The sequence below is a fragment of the Callithrix jacchus genome, chromosome 4 (assembly GCF_049354715.1).
Source record: "Callithrix jacchus isolate 240 chromosome 4, calJac240_pri, whole genome shotgun sequence".
Lineage (NCBI taxonomy): Eukaryota > Metazoa > Chordata > Mammalia > Primates > Cebidae > Callithrix > Callithrix jacchus.
Window position 1 is genome coordinate 34,430,001 of NC_133505.1, and position 22,739 is coordinate 34,452,739.

General features: G+C 44.4%; 1 non-coding gene and 1 pseudogene across 2 annotated transcripts in view; one reads left to right on the top strand and one right to left on the bottom strand.

The window, feature by feature from the left end:
• LOC103792335 (large ribosomal subunit protein uL4) overlaps nt 1–22,739 on the bottom strand; it is a 521,713-nt gene that overhangs the window by 146,315 nt on the left and 352,659 nt on the right. The window lies entirely within an intron of this gene.
• LOC144582072 (mamu class I histocompatibility antigen, alpha chain F-like) lies at nt 983–4,537 on the top strand (annotated as a pseudogene). Its single transcript, XR_013533893.1, has 8 exons — nt 983–1,329; nt 1,459–1,751; nt 1,970–2,243; nt 2,778–3,051; nt 3,192–3,292; nt 3,726–3,758; nt 3,898–3,972; nt 4,121–4,537. The product of XR_013533893.1 is annotated as a mamu class I histocompatibility antigen, alpha chain F-like (transcript).

The window sequence follows — 22,739 nt, forward strand, 5'->3', positions numbered from 1 at the left end:
CAGAGAGAAAGAATTGGAAAGCAACAGAATTCTTAGGTTTAAACACATAGTTTTCTAGATTTTTAATACATCTGTCTACAGAGCCTAGCAGGGTGTTCCTTGCATTTGGCCTTTATCAACCTATGTGGGACTGCTTCAGAACTAACTGCTTTTTATGCTTTTGTTTCAGGTGTTAAACACATACTAAGTGTTCCAATAAAATATGCACACCACTTAGATATGGTTACTTCCTAAAAACAGGCAGTGTATGAGCACTGGTGGGCGGCATTGTGACTGCACTGAACACTTGCGACTCTGAGGTGAAGTCTGTACTGGCTCCTGGTTGCAACATACAGTAACACAGTGTGCTAGTTTGTATTGAGGAGGTGTCCTGGACTCACACAGTAACTCAGGGCTATGGAATGAAGGTAATTTTAAACTACAGCAAGAGTCACAGATACACAGTCTGGGAAAGCAAAACTTGGGAGCTCTGTGAGTCATCAGTTGTAATTTATTTAGACACGTTTATGTATCAAGGGACCAAAGTAACAACTTTTACACATAAGATTCCAGATCATTCAAAGCTTACCAAGATTCTACTGTTCGTTGCAGCTAATAAAAGGGAAACTGTTCTCTATTCTATCTCATACACTCAGGCACAACTTTGCCACATTTAAAGAAGAAGAAGAAGAAGAAAGGAGGAGGAGGAGGAGGAGGAGGAGGAGAAAAAAAAACAAAAACTGTCTCTACACCTCCATTCCCAGTCCAAGCTCAATCTCTGGCGCCAAGCTTCCTGGAGTGAGTTTTCCTCCAAAAGAGTCCAGGGGAGTCCAGCTATAGAGAGAGGCAGAAAGTTCAGTCCAGAGACAGGGATTCCGGGATGAAAATTGAAGGGAGAGAGATTGACTTCCATGCGAAGGCTTTCTCCCTGGTTTCTCAGCCTCGGGGCGAAGGCTCAGGGAGCCCCTGAGACACATCCTGCACTGGAGGAGGAGGTTTGAGTGAAGTCCCAGCGCCCCAGGCGTGGCTCTCAATGGCTCAGGCCTGGGGTGGGGATGCTCAGCGTTTGGGGATTCCTCATCTCCACAGAGTTGTTCTTTCCCAACTTGTGTCGAGTCCTTCTTTCGGATACTCAGGACGTGGATACTCACGACGTGTACCCAGTTCTTACTCCCATTGGGTGTCGGGTTTCTAGAGAAGCCAATCAGAGTCGCCGTGGTCTTGATTCTAAAGTCCCCATGCACCCACGGGGACTCAGATTCTCCTCAAATACTGAGGTTGGGGTCATGGCACCACGAACCCTTCTCCTGCTGCTCTCTGGGGCCCTGGCCCTGACCGAGACCCAGGCGGGTGAGTGCGGGGTCGGGAGGGAAACGACCTCTGCGGGGAGGACCGAGAGGCCGCCCGGTAGGGGCGCAGGACCCAGGGAGCCAGGCTGGGAGGAGGGTCGGGAGGGTCTCAGCATCTCCTAGTCCCCAGGTTCCCACTCCTTGAGGTATTTGAGCACCGCCGTGTCCCGGCCTGGCCGCGGGGAATCCCGATACAGGTACATCGCGGTGGGCTACGTGGACGACACGCAGTTCATGTGGTTTGACAGCGACGCCCAGAGTCCAATGATGGAGCCGCGGGCGCCGAGGGTGGAGCAGGAGAGGCCGGGGTATTGGGACCGGGAGGTCAAAGAGAGCGCACAAACTGACCGAGTAAACCTGCGGATCCTGCTCCGCTACTACAACCAGAGCGAGATCGGTGAGGGACTCAGGCTGGGGGAACAGGTCACGACCCCTCCCCATCTCCCACGGAGGGCCTGGGTCTCCCCGAGTCTCCGGTCCGAGATCCGCCCCGAGACTGCAGGACCTGCCCAGATCCTCCACCCGAGAGAACTCCAGGCGCCTTTACCTGGTTTCATTTTCAGTTTAGGCCAAAATCCCCGCAGGTTCGTCGGGAAGTGGTAGGACTCGGTGGGCGGGGCTGACCGCGGGGGAGGGGCCAGGGTCTCACCCTCCAGTGAATGAATGGCTGCGATGTGGGACCCGATGGACGCTTCCTTCGCGGGTATCACCAGCACGCCTACGACGGCAAGGACTACATCTCCCTGAACGAGGACCTGCACTCCTGGACCGCGGCGGACACAGCAGCTCAGATCACCCAGCGCAAGTGGGAGGCAGAGAAATATGCAGAGGAGTTCAGCACCTTCCTGAAGGGCGGGTGCGTGGAGTGGCTCCACAGATACCTGGAGAACGGGAATGAGATGCTGCAGCGCACGGGTACCAGGGGCCATGGGGCGCCTTCACCATCTCCTGTAGATCTCCCGGGCTCGCCTCGCACAAGTAGGGGAGGAAAATGGGACCAATGCTAGAATATCGCCCTCCCTCTAGTCCTGAGTGGGAAGAATCCTCCTGGTTTCCGGATCCTGTACCAGAGATTGTCTCTGAGTATCCGCTTTGCTTGCTGGGACAATTAAGGGATGAAGTCTTTGAGGGAATGGAAGGAAAGACAGTCCCTGGAACACTGATCAGCGGTCCCCTTTGACCCCTGCAACAACCTTGGGCTCCGTGACTTTTGCTCTCAGGCCTTCTTCTCTGCCTCACACACAATGTGTGTGGTGCTCTGATTCCAGCTCTTCTAAGTCCCTCGGCCTCCACTTAGGTCAGAAGTCCCTATTCCCCCTCAGAGACTCGAACTTTGCAAGGAATAAGAGATTATCCCAGGTGTCCTGTTCATTCTCAGGATGATCACATGAGCACTGCTTGGTGTCCCATGAGGAGTGCAAAGGGTCTGAATTTTCTGACTCTTCTCAGATCCTCCAAAGGCACATGTTGCCCACCACCTCATCTCTGACCATGAGGCCACCCTGAGGTGCTGGACCTTGGGCTTCTACCCTGTGGAGATCATGCTGACCTGGCAGAGGGATGGGGAGGATCAGACCCAGGACACAGAGCTTGTGGAGACCAAGCCTGCAGGGGATGGAACCTTCCAGAAGTGGGCAGCTGTGGTGGTGCTTTCTGGGGAGGAGTGGTGACACGTGCCATGTGCAGCACGAGGGGCTGCCAGAGACCCTCACCCTGAGATTGGGTAAGGAGTGAGATGGGGTAAAGGGGAGGATGAGAGGTCTTGTTTTTTCTGAGGAAAAGCAAGAGCCCTTCTGGAACCCTTCAGCAGGGTCAGGGCTGAGACCTGGTGATCAGGACCCCTCACTTCCCCTCCTTTTCCAGAGCCATCTTCCCAGCCCACTGTCCCCATCATGGGCATGGTTGCTGGACTGGTTGTCCTTGGATCTGTGGTCACTGTGTGATGTGGAGGAAGAAGATCTCAGGTAGGGAAGTGGTGAGGAGTGGGGTCTGAGTTTTCTTGTCCTAGTGGGGGTTTCAAGCCCAGGTAGAAGTGTTCCCTGTCTCATTACTGGAAAGCATCATCCACACACATGGGCCTACCCAGCTGGGTACCCTGTGTGACACTTACTCATTTGTAAAGCAAACGAACAACAGATTCTTAACTTCGAAGACTGTGGTGGTGGGGACCTGATTGACAACAGTCACAAATCTCAGGGGAAGGTCCCTGCTGAGGACATACTTTAGGAGGACAGTTGGTCCAGGACCTACACCTGCTTTCTTATTTTCTGATCCTGCCCTGGATCTGCAGTTATACATTTCTGGAAACTTCTCTGGGATCAAAGACTAGGGGGTTGCTCTAGGGCCTTATGGCTCTGCCTCCTTTCTGGCCTCTCACAGGACATTTTCTTCCCACAGATAGAAACAGAGAGAGCTACTCTCAGGCTACAAGTAAGTATAAGGGGGACTGAACTCTGCGATCATTGGGATATTGTTGGGAGCCCAAGGGGAAGATGTCCCAGCCTGCAGTTCCTCCTCTAGCTGCATCTCTTGTGGCCTCTGACCAGGTCCTGTTTGTTTTCTACCCCAGTCGTTGACACTGCCCAGGGCTTTGGTGTGTCTCTCATAACTTATAAAGGTGACCCTTGGGGGCAGGGGCCCTGATGTAAGTAGGGTATTGTGGGGAACAGAGGGAATGTGGTTGTGCTATAGGGGTTATTTGACTTGGATGTCCTGAGTATGCGATGGGCGGTTCAAAGTGTCACCTCTCACTGTGACTAATATGAATTTGTTCATGAATATTTTCTCTATAGTGTGAGATAGCCGTCTTGTGTGGGACTGAGAAGCAAGATTTGTTTATGCCTCCCTCTTGTGACTTTGAGTACCCTGAATTCTCTTTCTGCAAAGGTGTCCAAATGCGTCTTCATCCCTGTTAGTATATTGTGAGAAGCTGGGGGACCAGTCCACCCCCATGTCCTCCACGGCCCTCTTCCCCGCACTGCCCCATGTTGTTTCTACCCAATGATCCTTCATGTTCCAGAGACATGGGACTTGGATGTCTTTATCTCTGTCCGATCTTCGTGGTGTACTAAGCTGCAACTTCCTGCTTCCTTATGAAAATTAGAATCTGAGTATAAATTTACTTCTTCAAATTCTTGCCATGGGAGGTTGATGAGTTAATTAAAGGAGGAGATTACTAAAATTTAAGAGACAAAATAAATGGAAGACCTGAGAACCTTCTATGTGTTTCTTCTACTGCTCTGTTGCAGGGGAGGAGAGTAGATGGGGCTGTGGGCAGTGGGAGCTCAGTCCACTGTGGGCTTTATGTGGTCACTGCTCAGCTGGGTTATCTTTGCTGCTCCAATGGCCTTGGTCCTTCAGTAGACCCTTGTCCTAACAGGACTTGGGATCACAGGGACTCAAATGTCATTTAGGGCAGTCCCTGCACACAGAAGTCCTTGTGGTATCAAGAGACTGAGTTTTCAGACCCGTCCAGTGCTTGCCCCCCATCCAGGGCTCTTTCCTGGATTGTATTTTCCATCTTTTCACGAGCATTCTTACAGGAACCAGATTCTGAAATTTGCAGAGAAGAGGGGACCCAAAGTTTCTAATCATAGGTAACTTTCTGTTGGAACTCCTTCTGCTCTCTCTTCTACTCTTCTTTCTGCCCTGAGTTGTAGTGATCCTAATGTAGGCTCCAATCCAAACCCATGGATTTGTAAAACAGAGTTCAATTTAGATTTATACACAGTTGGAAAATTGGACTTAGAATCCTAGGATTGTCTTTCCTGAAGAGAGACATATGATTGTGTGCTGCTGTGTGCAGGGTTGGTGTGGGAGGAGGGATGAGGGGAGGGGGGACACACAAGCAGCATTGGTGACAAAAGCACTGGTGGCTCTTATGTCAGCATGAGAGGATGTTGTGCTGTAGCTGCCACAAAACAGCATTTGGCCTGAGGCTGCATTAATAAAGTTATTGCCTTTAGAATAGGGAGGTGCTCTATGGTGATCATTCATTGAACTGACATTTGTTGTCTGCTAGGTAAATGACTGTTCTTACATTTGGAAAACATCTTTAAAGTAAAAACAGAGAAATTTCTGGCCTTATGGTTCATATGTTCTAGGGAGAAGAGGCAGACGTAAGATACACTACGAGCAGAGTAAAGAAGGAAAATGCTCGTCTTAGAAGGTGGCAAGTGCTGTGGGGTGTGATGCAGAGTGTGGGCTGTGGGGACAGGGAGGTGGCTGTTGTACTATGTGGTCAGTGTGGGCCTCCTTTCAAATGTGACCTTCAAAGAAAGATTTGTTTTCAGAGTTGGCAGAGCTAATTGTGGCTCTATTTTGGAAACACACACACACACACACACACACACACACACACACACGCAGACACACAGTTATTTTGAAGCTGAAAGCATGTGCAAGTGAGTGTATCCCAGGCAGTGGGATACACTCCCCACAGGTGGGCTGAGGGCGAGGGCTGAGCCTCAGGTGGATCCCCTGTTCCCTATGCTCCCCTGCACAGTGCCTTCCCCCACAGGTTCTGGGGCAGTCACAGGAAGGGGTAGATTGAGAGAGGCTGTTGTGGCAGTTTACTTGGGCAGCACATTCGAGGACTTGGACAGCAGCTTCCTACCATGGCTCTTAATGGTCTTATTTTCCTCATAACCATGGCCCTGGTGGTGCTGGTGCAACTGAAGGAGCTGGAGCCCCCACCAGAGCCAACACTGGAGCCCAGGCTGTAGCTGAGGTCAGGGTTTGTGAGGCCGCTGTAGGCCAAGCTCAGCTGAGTAGCCACTGGTGGTGCTCCTATGGATACTCATATCCCAGATTCCAGCCAGCTCTGCTTGCCCTGCAGCAGCTTCCTGTAGGTGGCAATCTCGATGTCCAGGGCCTGCTTGGTGTTCCTCAGCTCCTGCTACTGGCACAGCTGTGACACCACATCCTGCTTTGCCCACTGTTGGGTGGCCTCCAGCATGGACAGCTTGGTTTTCTTAATGGCCAGCTCCTCATGCTTCCTGGCATCTATGATGATGGCCTGCAGAGGGGCCCACTGGCTTTTGAGGCCCTCAATCACAGCCTGAAGCCATCTGAGGTCCCAGGTCATCTCTGAGATCTCCATCTTCATGTGACAAAGGTCATCCCATGCTTTCCAGCTGGAACCGGTCACTCCTCCTACTTGATCTGGTGCAGGCTCTCAGCCTCAGCCTGGCTGTGGTTGGCGATCTCCTCTTACAGGGCCTTGACCTCAGTAATGATGCTATTCATGTCCTGGGAGCGGATATTGTCCATGGACAGCATCACAGATGTGTCAGATAGGGGACTGCAGCTCCTGGATCTCCTGTTCACACAATTGTTGAAGGAAGTTGATCTTGTCAGTCAGCCCTTCCAGGTGAGACTCCAGCTCTACCTGGTTCATGTCAGCTTCATCCTTATCCTTCTTTATGAGGAGAAATTCATTCTCCATCTTTGTATGATTATTGATCTCATCCTCGTATTTGTTCTTGAAGTCTTCCACCAGCCCCATGTGTTGCCAAACTCCACCTCCAGCTTTAGCTTTTCCTGGCCCAGAATGTCCAGCTGCTGCTGAAGGGTGATGTGGCTCTCAATCATGTGGTCCATGTTCCTCTGGGCCATCTTCTGCTGCTTTAGGAGGCTCCACTTGATCTCCATCATCTTGTTCTACCACTCCAGGAACTGTACCCTGTTGATGAAGGAGGCAAATTTGTTGTTGAGGGTCTTGATCTGCTCCTTCTCCTGTGTGTACATGGCCTGTGTGTTGGGGTTCACCTCTAGCTTAAGAAAGCTCAGCAGGGTCTTGTTGAACATGGTGGCTATGATGCCCCCATTCCACAAGCCCTGCCACAGCCTCCACCCAGACCCTTGCCATGTCCAAGTCACCCCCAAAGCTGCTGACACTGTGCCCACTTAGGAGAAGCTCATGGAGCTGATGTGGGCACCAGGCCCACTCATGTAGGAGCAGCTGCTGAAGGCCTGAGGGCCAGAGTGGAATACCTTGTAGTACTTCTGGATCACCCTGATGTGATTCAAGAGGGAGCAAAGAAAATGTTTCTAGGTCTTGAAGAATGATTTGAAGGATGTGAGGAGATATCTATGAGGATGTCTAGGAAAGTTTTTTTCCAGGCAGGGAGACTCCCATGCAAATGCACTAGAGCAGGAAGGTGTCTGTGTTCTGGGAAGTGGGAAGAGGCCAGAAGGGCTGGACGGAGTAACTGAGATGAGTTCTGAGGTGTGGCCACAGCAGACAGGCCTGGAGGGTGTGGGCAGGGTTTTCTCTTTTGCTCTGAGTGAGATGGGGAGTTAGAGAACAGTTTTGAAAAATGGGACATGGTAAGACTTATTCTTTAAAACCTTCTCTCTGGCTGCTCTACTGAGAACAGAATTGAGAGGTGGTGACAAGCAAGGCAGTAGAGAAAACAGTGGGAAAGGTATGTAGCATTTCAGGATAGAGATGTCAGTTATCTTGACCTGGGTGTCAGCAGTGGAAATAATGAGAAGTGATGGGATTGTGGCTGCATCATAGCATTTGCTAATAAATTATATCTGTGATCTGAGAAAGAAGAATCAAGGACAGCCATAGTTTTAGACTGTGAGTGTAGAAGGGTGGCACTGCTGTCAGTGGAGACGGGGAGACTCTGGCAGGAACATACGGAGGAGAGGGCATCGCAGGCATTCAGTGGAGGAGACATCTACGAGGAGTGCAGGTGAGGGGCCTGGATGCCTCTGCAGCTACAGCTTCATCATCCAATGACTCTCCTGCTTTCACCCCCCTGCCCCCCCGTGTCGCAGGTGTCTCAGAGCCAGAGCACCAATTCTCTCCTGGGCTATCTGCACAGGTATGTGAAAGGGAAGTTACGGTTTCCAATTGGTTAGGATAAATTACAGATTAATATTATTCTTTCTTGGATGATTAAGGGAATGATAATACAATGGGTAATTAGAACACTTATTAAGCAGGGTAAAATAATGAAAAGTTTTTGATTAATCTGAAAAGGCAAGCAAAGAAAAATAATGGTGCAAAAAGATGTAATACTAGAAACAGCAAATGACAAGGTGGGCTTAAACCCAACCCAGGCAACAACTAAACAATTAAACATGATGGACTCAACCACCCCAATTACAAGGCAAATAATGCAGAGGGGCAAGAATAAATAAATAAATAAACAACAATAGACTATTTCAAAAAGACATACTATTGGTAGAAGATACAGAAAAGTTGAAAGTAAAAGGATAAAAAAGAAATATCACACAAACATTTCCAAAAAAATGCATAGAAGGCTGGGCGTGGTGGCTCACGCCTATAATCCCAGCACTTTGGGAGGCTGAGGCTGGTGGATCACAAGGTCAAGAGATCGAGACCATCATGGTCAACAAGGTGAAACCCCATCTCTACTAAAAATACAAAAAATTAGCTGGGCATGGTGGTGCGTGCCTGTAGTCCCAACTACTCGGGAGGCTGAGGCAGGAGAATTGCTTGAACCCAGAAGGTGGAGGTTGCGGTGAGCCAAGATCATGCCATTGCACTCCAGTCTGGGTAACAAGAGCAAAACGCCATCTCAAAAAAAAAGAAAAAAAAAAGAAAGAAAGAAAAAACGCATAGAAACACGATTTAGAAAAATTACAGGACATGAGTCTCCTGAGACATAGAGTACATGTAGACACCTTACATCATCTGTTTTCTTTTTTTCAGAGATAGGGTCTTGCTCAGTTGCCCAGGCTGAAATGCAATGGTGTTCATAGCTGAGCTGACTGCAACCTCAAACTCCTGGCCTCAAGCAATTCTGCCTCAGCCACCCAAGTAGCTAGGACTATAGGCACACGCCACCACACCTGGCTATAACTTCCTTAATATAGTTTCCTATTTGCTGTGGTTTGATCCGTGAAACAATATCATGCCATGTATCTGCCTTGCATAGGTACACAATAAATATTAGGTGAATAAAGAAATAAAACCACCCAGTGACTCAAGCCACATCCACATTTGTATTTTACAACTGAAGAGCAACATCATAGACAAGTAAAGTAAAATAAATTGAATTATGTCATCCAGAGCAGAATCAGGAACACGCACTCCATTCCCTGTACTCAAGGAATCAGAGCTCCACTGGGGTAGAAGCAGTTACCATGCAAGTTAGATATGCTAATTACTAGAGTTAGAATGGATACATTTCAAATTATACTAAAGAAAGTGCGTGGAAGGATTGACTGAATGCAAAGATAAAGGAAGAAAATTGATTGTTTAAAAGATAGATACAATATTTAAAGAAAAAACATTTTTTAAAAAAGAGAGGCCTTATTTGGACCAAAGCAGAGATGAGCTCAAGTTTCAGGTGGGAAAATGCCTAAGCGCAGCTCCCAGATCCAAAGGAGACCCGAAAAAGCATGGGGCATTTCCGGTTGTCACTTGGGGATTGGCAGGAGGGGGTCAGTGGGGTGCTTCTCGCATACCTCCCACAATGCCCAGGACAGCGCCCTCCACAAGGGATTCTCTGGCCCAAACTCTTAATAGGACTGCTGTTGAGAAACCCACCCTGGAAGTAAGTGCAGGAATGTCCTCACTATTTCACAGCTGAAGAAACTGAGGCACCAGGAGGGAAAGCGCCAATGAGATCAGGGCCGCAGTTTGAATCCAGGTCACCTGGCTGCAGCGTCCAGGCTCCCCCGTTGTCAGGGACCCGCGAGCTGACCAGAAACAATCCCAACTGCGAAGTGCCTGCATGTCTTGTTGGCGCCACCTGGTGTTGGCACTGGGCCTGAGGCTTCCTGGGGCTGGCTGGGAGGGCGCAGGTGGGGCGGGGAAAGAAAAATCAGGTTTGAGTGGGAAATCTTTGTATCGCTTAGGGATACTCCTTCCTCGCTCTCTCCAGATTTCAAGCTATGACTTCGATCAGGGAAAAAAAGGGGGGGGGAAGGAAGGAAGGAAGGAAGGAGGGAGGGAGGGAGGGAGGGAGGGGGGGAGAAAGGGAGGGAGGGAGTTAAGGAAGGAAGGAAGGGAAGAAGGAAGGAGAGAGAGAGAGAGAGAGAGAGCGAAAAGACAATGCCCATATTGATTCTCCCACCCTGCTTTTCCCAGCCCTCACCAGTCTCCTCCTGTGACTCCATCAACATCAGCAACTCTTTCCAAGAAACAAAACATTTACTCCCTCGATGCTCACGGTTCTTCCCTTCCCAGCCCTGAGCAGGCAGCTCCTAACTAGAAAGCCCATCAGGAAGCCCGGGGGTTCGAAGGCCCAGCATCAAATTGCGTGACTACCACGGGTTCTGCACCTGACCTCACCCTAGGGAGCCCCAAGCTGGAGGAGGTCCGGCCTCGCCTAACCCCCAGAACCTGCCCAGGCTCATGACCTACACTTGGGCCACCCCAATCCTGCCTGTCCATTTGCCTCGGGAAACTCAGCTCCCAGGGCTGCTGTGTAGTGAGGCTGTATGGCCTTCCTATCCGGTTCCTAGCAGGGATTCCACATAGGCCACTACCCTGGCAGCTGACAATGGATCTTCTTTTCCGTGAGGACTCGGGGATTTCTTGAGACTCTTCAACCTGAGGCTGCCTCTGCCCACCCTCTGCACCCTGAGACCACCACGGCCACAGATACCATCTCCCACCACACCTTCCTAGAGAGGGGGCCACAAATTTGAGTTCTTTTCTAATTAAATTTTACTGCAAAGTCAGTAGTGCAGGAAAATCTGTAAAGAATATCCAAATAAAATGAAAAACAGTTTTATTCACTTCCAAAGTCAAAACTGGCATTATGAGAAATGAGACATAAATTACCAAAATTGTGAACAAAACAGAGAATATTACTAATGATCCTTTAGACACTAAGAAGCATTACTAAATACTTGGAACAACTTTATGCCAATAAGTTAGACCACTTAGGTAAAATAGATAAATTCATAAAAAATACCAATTGCCAAAAGCCACTCCAGAATAAATAGAAAATCTGAATAAAACTCTACACTAAATCAGTAATTTCAAAACCTTCTCACAAAGAAATGCCCAAGCCCAGATATTTTCAGTGTTAAATTCTATCAAATATTTAAATAAGGCAATCATTCAAAAGCAGTCTCAGACAACAGGAGAGGAAGGAAGTCTTCCAGATCATTTGTGGAACTGGCCTACCCTAATATCAAAGTCAGACAAAGACTCACAAGAAAAGAATAGCCCACAGACCAGTATCACCAATGAGCATAAATGCAAACATCCTTAACAAACATTGGCAAACATAACAAACCATATAAAAAGGATTATACTCCATGACCAATGGGATTCATCCCAGGAATGCAAGATTGGTTTAATGTTTCACTAGGTGCAGAAGAAACAGTTGACAAAAATCTTAACACCACTCATGTTTACAACTTTCAACAAAATAGGAATGGAGGGATCGTCCTCACTCTGATAAAGGGCATCTGTGAAAAACCCATAGCTGAAATCATGTAAAATGATGAAAGACGGAATGCTTTCCCCTAAGATGAGGATCAAAGCAAAGATGTCCTCTCTCATCACTTCTATTTAACATTGTACTAGTGATCCTAGCTGGTACAATAAGGAAAAAGGTGAAAATTAAATATTAAAATCATTCAGATCAAAAAGGAATAAAAAACTCCATTCACAGATGACATGATTCTGTCTGTAGAATTCACATGCAGATAAAAGCCTGCTAGCACTAAGAAAAGAGTGCAGAAGAGCCCATAGGATACAAAACCAGTACACAAAAATCAATTCTATTTCTCTAGAACTGCCATGAAAATCTAAAATTTCTTTTTACAACATTTACAAAACTCATGAAATATGAATAAATTTAGGAAGAGGGTAGTGTTTGTATACTGAAAAACACAAAACATTCCTGACATAAATGAATGGTCTATATAAATAGAGAGATGTGAGTTGGAAAGCTCAATACTATTGTTAAGATGGCAATTCTCCCCAAACCAATCTGTCTATCAGAATGTCTCTCAACACAATGTCTATCAAAATCCCAGCAGACATTTTCTAGGGACTGACAAAATAATTCTAAAATGCTTATGAAAGTGCAAAAGATGCAGAAGAACCAACACAATTTTGAAAAAAAATGAAACATAATATAAAACGATAATAATCCAGATAGTGTACAACTGAGAGACATAAAGATCGATGAACAGCAGTGAGAATCTAGAAAGACATTCTTACATTTTTTTCAGTTGACTTCCAACAAAGTTGCCTAGGTAATGCAATGGGAAAAGAATAGTATTTTCCACAAATGGTTTAGACACAACCAAACAACTTAATGTAAAAGAGACAGCAGTGTCCAGTGGTTTGTGCCTGTCATCCTGGTGCTTTAGGAGGCTGAGGCAGGAACATCACTTGAGCCCAAGAGTTGAAGCTGTAGTTAGCTCTGATCAGGTGGGCAAAAGAATACAAGAAACAAAGAGACTGATTTAGACATCTCACACCATATAGAGAATCAGCTCAAATTAAAGAGCTAAACTATATGAGTTAAAATTGAAATTTCTATAAGAAAATATAGGATAAATTTTTTCTTACTTTGGGTAGTTAGGCAAAAGGTTCTTAAATAACATATCACAAGCAGGATCTACACATGAAAACAGATAAATTGGGCCTAGTTAAAACTTGAAACTCGAGTGCTCCAAAAGACACCATTAATAAAATGAGAAGATAAGCCACAGACTGGGAGAAAATGTTTCACAACTTATCACAAATTACATTTGTGGTGAAGAACTTGTATCCAGAATATGTGACAAGTTCTTAAACTCAATAGAAAAAGATGAACATCTCAACTAAAAATGAGCAAAACACACAAATATGCTCAATTGACTTTGACAAAAGCACAAACAAACTCAATGGAGGAAGGAGAGCTTTCCCAACAAATGGGGCTAAAGCAATGAGACAACCACAGTGCAAAAATTAAAAACAAACAGGCCTCAATCTCACACCTATACAAAGAATAACTCAAAATGGATCACAGGCTCCAATGTAAAACATATGTTTAAAATGACAAACATTGAGCCAGGCATGGTGTGACATGCCTGTAGTCTCAGCTACTTCTGAGGCTGAGATGTGGGGGTGTGGGGAGGGATCTTTTGAGCCCAGGAGTTCAAGGCCAGCCTGGGTGAGATTTTTTTTGAAAATAAATAATAAAATAATTAAAAATTTAAATTACAAACCTCTTAATAAAAAATCATCAGAATTAGAACTGTACAAAGAGTTCTTAGACATAATACCAAAAGTAGGATCCATAAAAGAAAAAGGTAATAGATAGGATCTTATCAAAATTAAAAAACTGTTTCTCAGTGAGAGACCTATGAAGAACATAAATAGACAAGCTGCAGAATGAGAGAAGATATTCTGTAAAGACTTGTATTCAGAATATATGAAGAACTTTAAAAACTCAACAGAAAAAATGAACTCCAACTACAAAAGAGGCAATGAGCAAGACATGAACAGATGTTTCACTGATGAGGATAAACACAAGGCTAAGAAGCTGATGACAACATACTCAACATCATTAGTTATTAAAGAAATACAGACTAAAATTACAATGAGACATCACTATATACCTGTAAGAATGGCTGAAATACAAAATAAAGGGAACATAAGATGCTGGCAAGGTTGCAAAGGAACTGGATCACTCATATATTTCTGGTGAGAATGTAAAATGGTACAGCCACTCTGGAAATGAGCATGGCAGTTTTCTACAAAATGGAACGTGAAATTACCATATGATTAGCAAGTGCCCTTCTGGGTGCTTATCCCAAACAGGAGAAAACTTTATGTTCACAGTAAAACCTGTACACAAATATTCATAGCAGCTTTATTCATTATAGTTCCAAACTGGAAATAATGCAAATGTCCTTCAGTGAGTGAATGAGAAGATCTGCTGGTCCAACTCATAACTCAGTCACACCAGTGCCTTCCTCAAGATTACCATTGTGCAATGGGTGCAATAAGTGTTTTGTATGTACTTTCCATTTTCTCATGAAGAATATTAAAAAGGTATGTGCTCAAGGATCAAAATTTAGTGAAAGGAAAACTTAAGTGAGAATGCAGTCAGGTGCCACTGCCTTGATTCTGCTAAGGTGCTGGGTGTGTTACCTATTTTGCCATTTGCAGCATTAATGAAAAAGTCAGCATAATGAAACAGGCAGATGGTATCTCTGTATTATTGTGAAAACAGGTTTCTCTCCTGGACTTTATGAAGGCAGCTCAGGGGACCACACTTTGAGAATCACAAAGTCACTTATGTTCCACAAGAGGCTGCCTGCAAGCTGGAGAATCAAGAAAACCAGTAGCGTGACTCAGTCCAACGCCAAAGGCCTGAGGGGCCAGAGGAGGGGTGGGAGGGTAAAGGGTTGACTGGTGCAAGACTCAGAGCCCATAGACCATAGAACCTGGAGTTCGGATGTCCAAGGGCAAGAAAAGAAAGGTGTCCTAATTTGAAAGAGAGAGAAAGAGAGAAAATTTGACTCCTGTCTGTCTGCCTTTTTGTTCTATCTGGGCCTCTAGGTGATTGGATTGTGGCTGCCCGCAGTGAAGGAGGATCTTCCCCACTCAGTCCACCCATTCACATGCCAATCCCTTCCAGAAACACCTAAAAGGCACACCCGGAAACAATGCTGTACCAGCTATATAGGCATCTCTTAATTCACTCAGTTTTACACTGAAATTAGCCATTACAGTCAGTATCACTAAAATGTATGTTCTTTGAGGAAAAGATCTGGTCTGTTTCCTTACCACTGTTTCCCACCATCATAATTAGTAAATAGAGCTCAGTAAGTATTTGTTAAATGAATAAATATGTTAGTACAATCACAGTATGATAGTATAGTGAGGCTTTTAAATTTTTAAAGCAGTCTCTGGTTTAATATTTGTCACTTGAGTAGTGTATGAATTTATTTATTTATTTATTTATTTTTGGAGACAAGGTCTTGCTCTGTAGCCTGGCCTGGAGGGCAGTGGCATAATCACAGCTCACCGTAGTCTCAACCTCCCAGGCTCAAGCAATCTTCCCACCTCAACCACCTGGGTGTCTAAGACTACAGGCTCATGCCACCATGTCCAGCCACTTGTTTTGGTATTTTTTATAGAGGCAGGGCTTTGCTGTGTTGCCCAGGCTGGTCTTAAACTTCTGGGCACAGGCAATCCACCCTCCTTAGCCTCCCATTGTTGAGACTACAGGCTTGAGACACTGCACCTGGCCTGAGCAATCTATGAATTTTTTAAATCCCAACCATAGGAAAATCTTTATGTACAAGCATGCTTGTCAAAATATTACCTACAAAAAGACAAGATGAAAGCAGATGGATCTACAAGAACTCTGGTTACATCATCTCCTTATTTGAGATGGAATGCAGCTTATAAAACTGTGTCAACTTTTTAAGTGTTTTAAGTTTTTTTAGATGGAGTCTAACTCTGTCATCCAGGCTGGAGTACAATGATAGTGATCTCGGCTCACTGGGTTCAAGTGATTCTTCTGGCTAAGCTTCTTAAGTAGTTGTGACTACAGGCATGTGCCATGACTCCTGATGAGTTTTTTTTATTTTTAGTAGAGATGGGGTTTGACCATGTTGGCCAGACTGGTCTCAAATTCCTGACCTCAGAAGATCCATTCACCTCGGTCTCTCAAAGTGCTGGGATTACAACCATGAGCCACTGTGCCTGGCCAAAAAATGTGTGTAAACTTTATACATACTTTGTAACATGGAAAACTACTTAAATAATAATACATTCAAAAAGCAACATTCAAAATAACCCATATTACTTGGGAGGTTGAGGCATGGAAATTGCTTGAACCAGAGAGGCAAACTTTTCAATGAGCCATGGCCACACCACTGCACTCCAGACTGTGTGACAAAGTGAAACTGTCTATCAAAAACAAAAACAAACCAACAGTAACAAAATGGAAATCAGCAGCACTCCTCTTTGTATGTCAGGTAGAATTCAGCTGAGAACCCATCTGGGCCTGGGCTTTTTATGATTTATAGGCTATGAATTGCTGCCTCAACTTCAGCCCTTGTTATTGGTCTATTTTGCGTTTTGATTTCTTTCTGGTCTAGGCTTGGGAGGGTGCAAGTGTCCATGAATTTTTCTGTTTCTTCCAGGTTTACTGGTTTATGTGCATAAAGTTGTTTGTAGTGATCTCTGATAGTAGTTTGTATGTCTGTGGAATCACTGGTGATATCCCCTTTATCTTTTTTATTGCATCTATTTGATTCCTCTCTCTTTTCTTTTTTATTAATCTGGCTAGTGTATTCTGCCATCTGTGTATTCTGTTGATCTTTCCAAACATCCAGCTCCTGGATTTATTGATTTTTTGAAGGATTTTTTGTGTGTCTATCTCCTTTAGGTCTGCTCTGATCATAGTTATTTCTTGTCTTCTGCTAACCTTTAATTTTTTTTAATCTTGCCCCTCTAGCTCTTTCAATTTCAATAATAGGGTGGCTATTTTAGATCTTTCCTTGCTTCTCATGTGGGCATTTACTGCTATAAGTTTTCCTCTAGACACTGCTTTAAATGTGTCCCAGAGATTCTGGTACTTTGTGTATTCATTCTCGTTGGTTTTGAAGAACAACTTTGTTCCTGCCTTTATTTCATTGTTTATCTAGTCAACATTCAAGAGTCAGTTGTTCAGTTTCCAAGAATTTGTGTGGTTCTGAGTTAGTTTCTGAATTCTAAGTTCTAACTTGATTCCATTGTGGTCTGAGAGACGGTTATGATTTCCATTCTTTTGCATTTGCTGAGGAGTGATTTACTTTCAATTATGTGGTCAATTTTAGAGTAGGTGTGATGTGGTCCTGAGAAGAATGTGTATTCTGTGGATTGGGGGTGGAGAGTTCTGTAAATGTCTATTAGGTTTGCTTGGTCCAGATCTGAGATCAAATCTTGGATATCTTTGTTAATTTTCTGTCTTATCGAACTGACTAATACAGACAGTGGAGTGTTAAAGACTCCCACTTTATTGTGTGGGAGTGTAAGTCTCTTGGTAGGTTATTAACAACTTGCTTTATGTATCTGGGTGCTCTTGTATTGGTTGCGTATATATTTAGGATCGTTATCTTTTCCTGTTGCATTGATTCTTTTATCATTATGTAATACCCTTCTTTATCTCTTTTAATCTTTGTTGGTTTAAAGTCTGTTTTGTTGGAGATGAGCATTGCAACTCCTGCTTTTTTTTTCTTTTTCTTTTTCTTCTTTTTTGCTCTTCATTTGCTTGTTAAATCTTCCTCCATCCTTTTATTTTGAGCCTTTGTGTATCCTTGCATGTGAGATGGGTTTCCTGGATACAGCACACCGATGGGTTTTGGCTTTTTATCCAGGTTGCCCATCTGTCTTTTGATTGGGGCATTTAGCCCATTTACATTTAGGGTTAATATTGTTTTGTTTTGTTATTTATTTTTTCAAAGAAAGAGAAAGAGAAACGGGGAAGAGAGAACAGGAGTCTTGCTTAATTGCCCAGGCTGGAATGCAATCTAGAAATAGGTATTAAAAACCTCTTTTATGCTGATGATTGTGCTTAACAGCGGAGACAGGAAGGAATAAGGAAAGAAAATAACAAGCAAACAGCCAATCAATATTTCATTTAAATCTGTGAAATGCTGTGCAAGTGCTGAAGAGTGATTTGCTTCCATTTATGTGGTCACTTTCAAAATAGGTGTAATATGATACTAAAAAAAATATATGTTCTGTGGATCTGGGGTGCAGAATTCTATAAATATTCACTGAGTTTACTTGTTCCAGGTCTGAGTTCAAATCATAAATGTCTCTGTTAATTTTCTATCTCATTGATCCTTCAAATATTAACAATGTGGTGTCAAAGTCTCCCGCTATTAGTGTGGGAGTCCAAGTCTCTTCATAAGTCATTGAAAACTTGTCTTATATATCTGGGTGCCCCTATATTGGGTACATATATATTTATAATCATTGACTCCTATTGTTGCATTGATCTTTTTATCATCATGTAATGTTCTTCTTTGTTTCTTTTAGTCTTGGTTACTATTGTAGTCTATTTCATCAGAGACTAAAGTTAAGACTCCTGTTTTTTTGGTTTTTTTGTTTGTTTTGTTTTTCTTTCCTCTCCATTTGATTGGTGAGTCTTCCTCCAACCTTTTGTTTTGAGTCTTTGTGTGTCCTTGCTTATGAGATGGATCTGGATACAGAGTGCTGATGTGTTTTGATTTTTTATTCAGTTTGCGTGTCTCTGTCTTTGATTGGGGCATTTAATCCATTTAAATTCAGGATTAATATTTTTATTTGTGAGTTTAATATTGTCATTTAATGCTGGCTGGCTATTTTGCCCATTCGTTGATATAAATACTTCATTATGGAGATACTCTTTATCTTTTGGTAAGTTTTTGGAATGACTGATACTGGTTGTTCCTTTCTGTGTGTAGTGCTTTTTTCAGAAGCTCTTGTAAAGCAGGCGTGGTGGTGATGAAATCTCTGAGTGCTTGCTTGTTTGTGAAAAATTTTATTTTTCCTTCATTTATAAAGCTTAATTTGGCTGGATATGAGATTCTGGGTTGAAAATTCTTTTCTTTGAGGATATTGAATATTAACCCCACTCTCTTCTAGCTTGTAGGCTTTCTGCTGAGAGATCTTCTGTAAGTCTGATAGGCTTCCCTTTATGGGTAACCTGACCTTTCTCTCTAGCTGCCCTTAGAATTTTCTGTTTTATTTCAACCCCAATGAATCTAACAGTTATGTGTCTTGGGGGTTGCTCTACTTGAGGAATATCTTTGTGGTGTTCTCTGTATTACCTGGAGATGAGTATTGTCCCACCTTACTAGGTTAGGAAAGTTTTCCTGAATAATATCCTGAAGAATATTTTCCAGCTTGGATTCATTCTCTTCATGACATTCAGGTACACCTATCAAATGTAAATTAGGTCTTTTCACATAGTCCAGTATTTCTTGGAGACTTTGATCATTCCTTTTTACTTTTTCTTCTCTAATCTTGTCTTCTCATTTCATTTCATTAAGTTGGTCTTCGACCTCTGATATCCTTTCTTCTACTTGATCAATTCAAGTGTTAAAACCTGTGCATACTTCTCAGAGTTCTCATATACTATTATTCAGTTCCATTAATTCACTTATATTCCTCTCTACATTGTCTATTCTCGTTAGGATTTCATCAAATCTTTTTTCAAAGTTCTTAGTTTCTTTACATTGGGCTAGAACATGTTCTTTTGACTCTCAGAAGTTTCTTATCCACCTTCTGAAGCCTGATTCTGTTAATGTAATGCACTCATTTTCCATCAGGCCTTGTTCCCCTGTTGATGAGGAACTATGATCCTCTGTAGAGAGAGAGGCATTCTGATTTTGAGTATTCTCAGCCTTTTTTATGCTGGTTTCTTCCCATCATTGTAAATTTATCCACCTGTCTTCTTTGTGATTACCAACTGTCAAATTAGGTCTTTTAGTGGACGTCCAACTTGTTAATTCCCAGGGCCAAAATGTGAGCAACCCACTGCATTGGTTAAAACAGTGGCATCAAGATTCTTGGTGCTTTTCGGTCCGGGAGTCTCCTGTCTGGCTTCCCTCCTGAATCCCTTCTTCAATCAGCTCCAAACGTCGGCCAAAAGGGAAACCAGTCCTGTTTAGTCTGCGCCAAAAACTGCCGCATTGGGGCACCGGCAAAACCACAGAGCCGGCTGCAAGAGTCGCACTGGCGACCCGTGGGGCTCCTCGGCTGGGAATCTCCTGGTCCTTGTGCAAGAAAGCTTTGTCTGAAAGTGTGGCATCCTCTCGTTCTCTGCGCTTTCACTGGGAGCTACAAGCCTGAGCTCCTAGTGGTCAGCCATCTTGGATCTTTCGCCTAGGGTTAATATTGTTATGTGTGAATTTGATCCTGCCAATTTGATGCTAGCTGGCTCTTTTGCCCATTAGTTGATGCAGTTTCTTCCTTGTGTTGATGCTCTTTACCATTTGGTATGTTTTTGGAGTGGCTGGTACTGGTTGTTCCTTTCTATGTTTAGTGCCTCTTTCAGGAGCTCTTGTAAAGCAGGCCTGGTGGTGATGAAACCTCTGAGTACTTGCTTGTTCCCAAAGGATTTTATTTTTCCTCCAGTTATGAAGCTTAGTTTGTCTGGATATGAAATTCTGGGTTGAAAGTTCTTTTCTTTAAGGATGTTGAATATTGGCCCCCACTGTCTTCTGGCTTGTAGGGTTTCTGCTGAGAGATCTGCTGTGAGTCTGATGGGCTTTCCTTTGTGGGTAACCCAACCTTTCTCACTGGCTGCCCTTAGCATTTTCTCCTTCATTTTAACCCTGGTGAATCTGACAATTATGTGCCTTGGGGTTGCTCTTCTTGAGGAATGTCTTTGTGGTGTTCTCTGTATTTCCTGGACTTGAATATTGGCCTGCCTTGCTAGGTTGGGGAAGTTTTCCTGAATAATATCCTGGAGAATATTTTCCAGCTTGGATTCATTCTCTTTGTCATATTCAGGTACACCTATCAAATGTAGATTAGGTCTTTTCACATAGTCCCATATTTCTTGGAGACTTTGTTCATTCCTTTTCACCCTTTTTTTTCTACTCTTGCCTTCTCATTTTATTTCATTGAGTTGATCTTTGACCTCTGATATCCTTTCTTCTGCTTGGTCAATTCGGCTTTTGAAACTTGTGTATGCTTTCCAAAGTTCTCGTGTTGTGTTTTTCAGCTCCATCAATTCACTTATATTCCTCTCTAAGTTGTTTATTCTCATTAGCATTTCATCAAATCTTTCTTTAAGTTTCTTAGTTCCTTTGCATTGGGTTAGAACATGTTCTTTTAGCTCAGAGAAGTTTCTTATTACCCACCTTCTGAAGCGTGATTTTGTCAATACATCATACTCATTCTCCATCCAGCCTTGTTCCCTTGCTGGTGAGGAGTTGTGATCCCTTGTAGGAGGAGAGGCTTTCTGGTTTCAGGTGTTTTCCTCCTTTTTACACTGGTTTCTTCCCATTTATGTGGATTTATCCACCTGTTGTCTTTGTAGATGTTTACTTTCAGATTGGGTCTCTGAGTGGATGTCCAGTTTGTCAACGATGAAGTTATTTCTTTCTGTTTTTTAGTGTTCCTTCTAACAGTCAGACCCCTCTGCTGTAGGACTGCTGAGGTCCACTCCAGGCCCTGCTTGCCTGGGGATCACCTGCAGTGGCTGCAGAACAGGAAGAGTTGCTGCCAGTTTCTTCTTCTGTTATCTTTGCCACAGAAGGATACCTGCCTGATGTCAGTCTGAGCTCTCCTTTATGAGGTGACTCTTTGCATATACGGTTGTCAGGGAGCTGCTTAAGGAGACAGTCTGTCCTTTATAGGAGCTCAAGTGCTGAGCTGTAAGCTCTGTTGTTCATCCAGAGCTGCTGAGCAGGTACGTTTAAGTCTGCTGCAGCAGAACGCATAAAACCCTTTATTTCCCAGGTGCTCTGTCCTGGGGAGTTAGGATTTTATTTATGAGTTTCTGTTGTGCTGCTGCCTTTTTTTTTTTTCAGGGCTTAACTGCCCAGCGAGGAGGCAGCCTAGTCACTGTCTGCCTGCAGAGGCTTTGCTGAGCTGCTGTGGGCTCCACCCAGCTGCTGTGTGAACTTCCCTGCAGTCCTGTTTATACAGGTGTAGTTAGAAATGCTTTGGCAATGGCAGGCTGCCTCAGCAATGGCAAACTACACCTGTAGTGGTGGACTACCTCAGCAATGGTGGACGCTTCTCCCCCACAGAGCTGGCAGGTCTCGGGTTCAACTGTGCTTGCTGTGAAACTCTCAATCCAGAGGGTTTTCAATTGCTATTTTTTTGTGGGGGTGGGACCAGCTGAGCCTGATCACCTGACTCCCTGCCTGAGAGCCTTTTTGTTTTAGTTAAACAGTAGACTGTCTCCCAGGTGTTCCAGTTGCTTGTTGAAGAGGTGCCGGGATCTGTGTGATTTCCCCTGCAGCGACCCACTGCACCAGCTGAAACAGCAGCACTTAGATTTGTGTTGCCCAAAAATCTCCTGGCCTGGCTCCCTGTTTCAGTCCCCTTTTTTATCAGATGAATGGGCAACTCTGCCTTCCTGGAGCTCCAATTGCCAGGTAAAACATCGCCTGGACCCATGTATTTTGCACGGAGAACCACCATGCCTTGGCACTGGCAAATCAGATGTGCTGGCCAAACCAGCAGAGCTGGTGACCCATGGGGCTCCTCCACCTGGGGATCTTCCTAGTCTGTGGGCAATGAAAATCCATCTGGAAATGTGACGTCCACTCACCCTCTGAGCTTTCACTGGGAACTGCAATCCTGAGCTGCTCCTAATTGGCCAACACTTGACTATGGAAGATGAACAGCCAGATAAAGAGGTCTGGAAGAGTCCTGAGCACAGGGGCTTCTGTCCCTGAGTTGGAGTGCACCACCCTCCTAGCAGATGGAAGCAGCTCACAAATCCATTAACCTAGAAGCGCCTACATTTT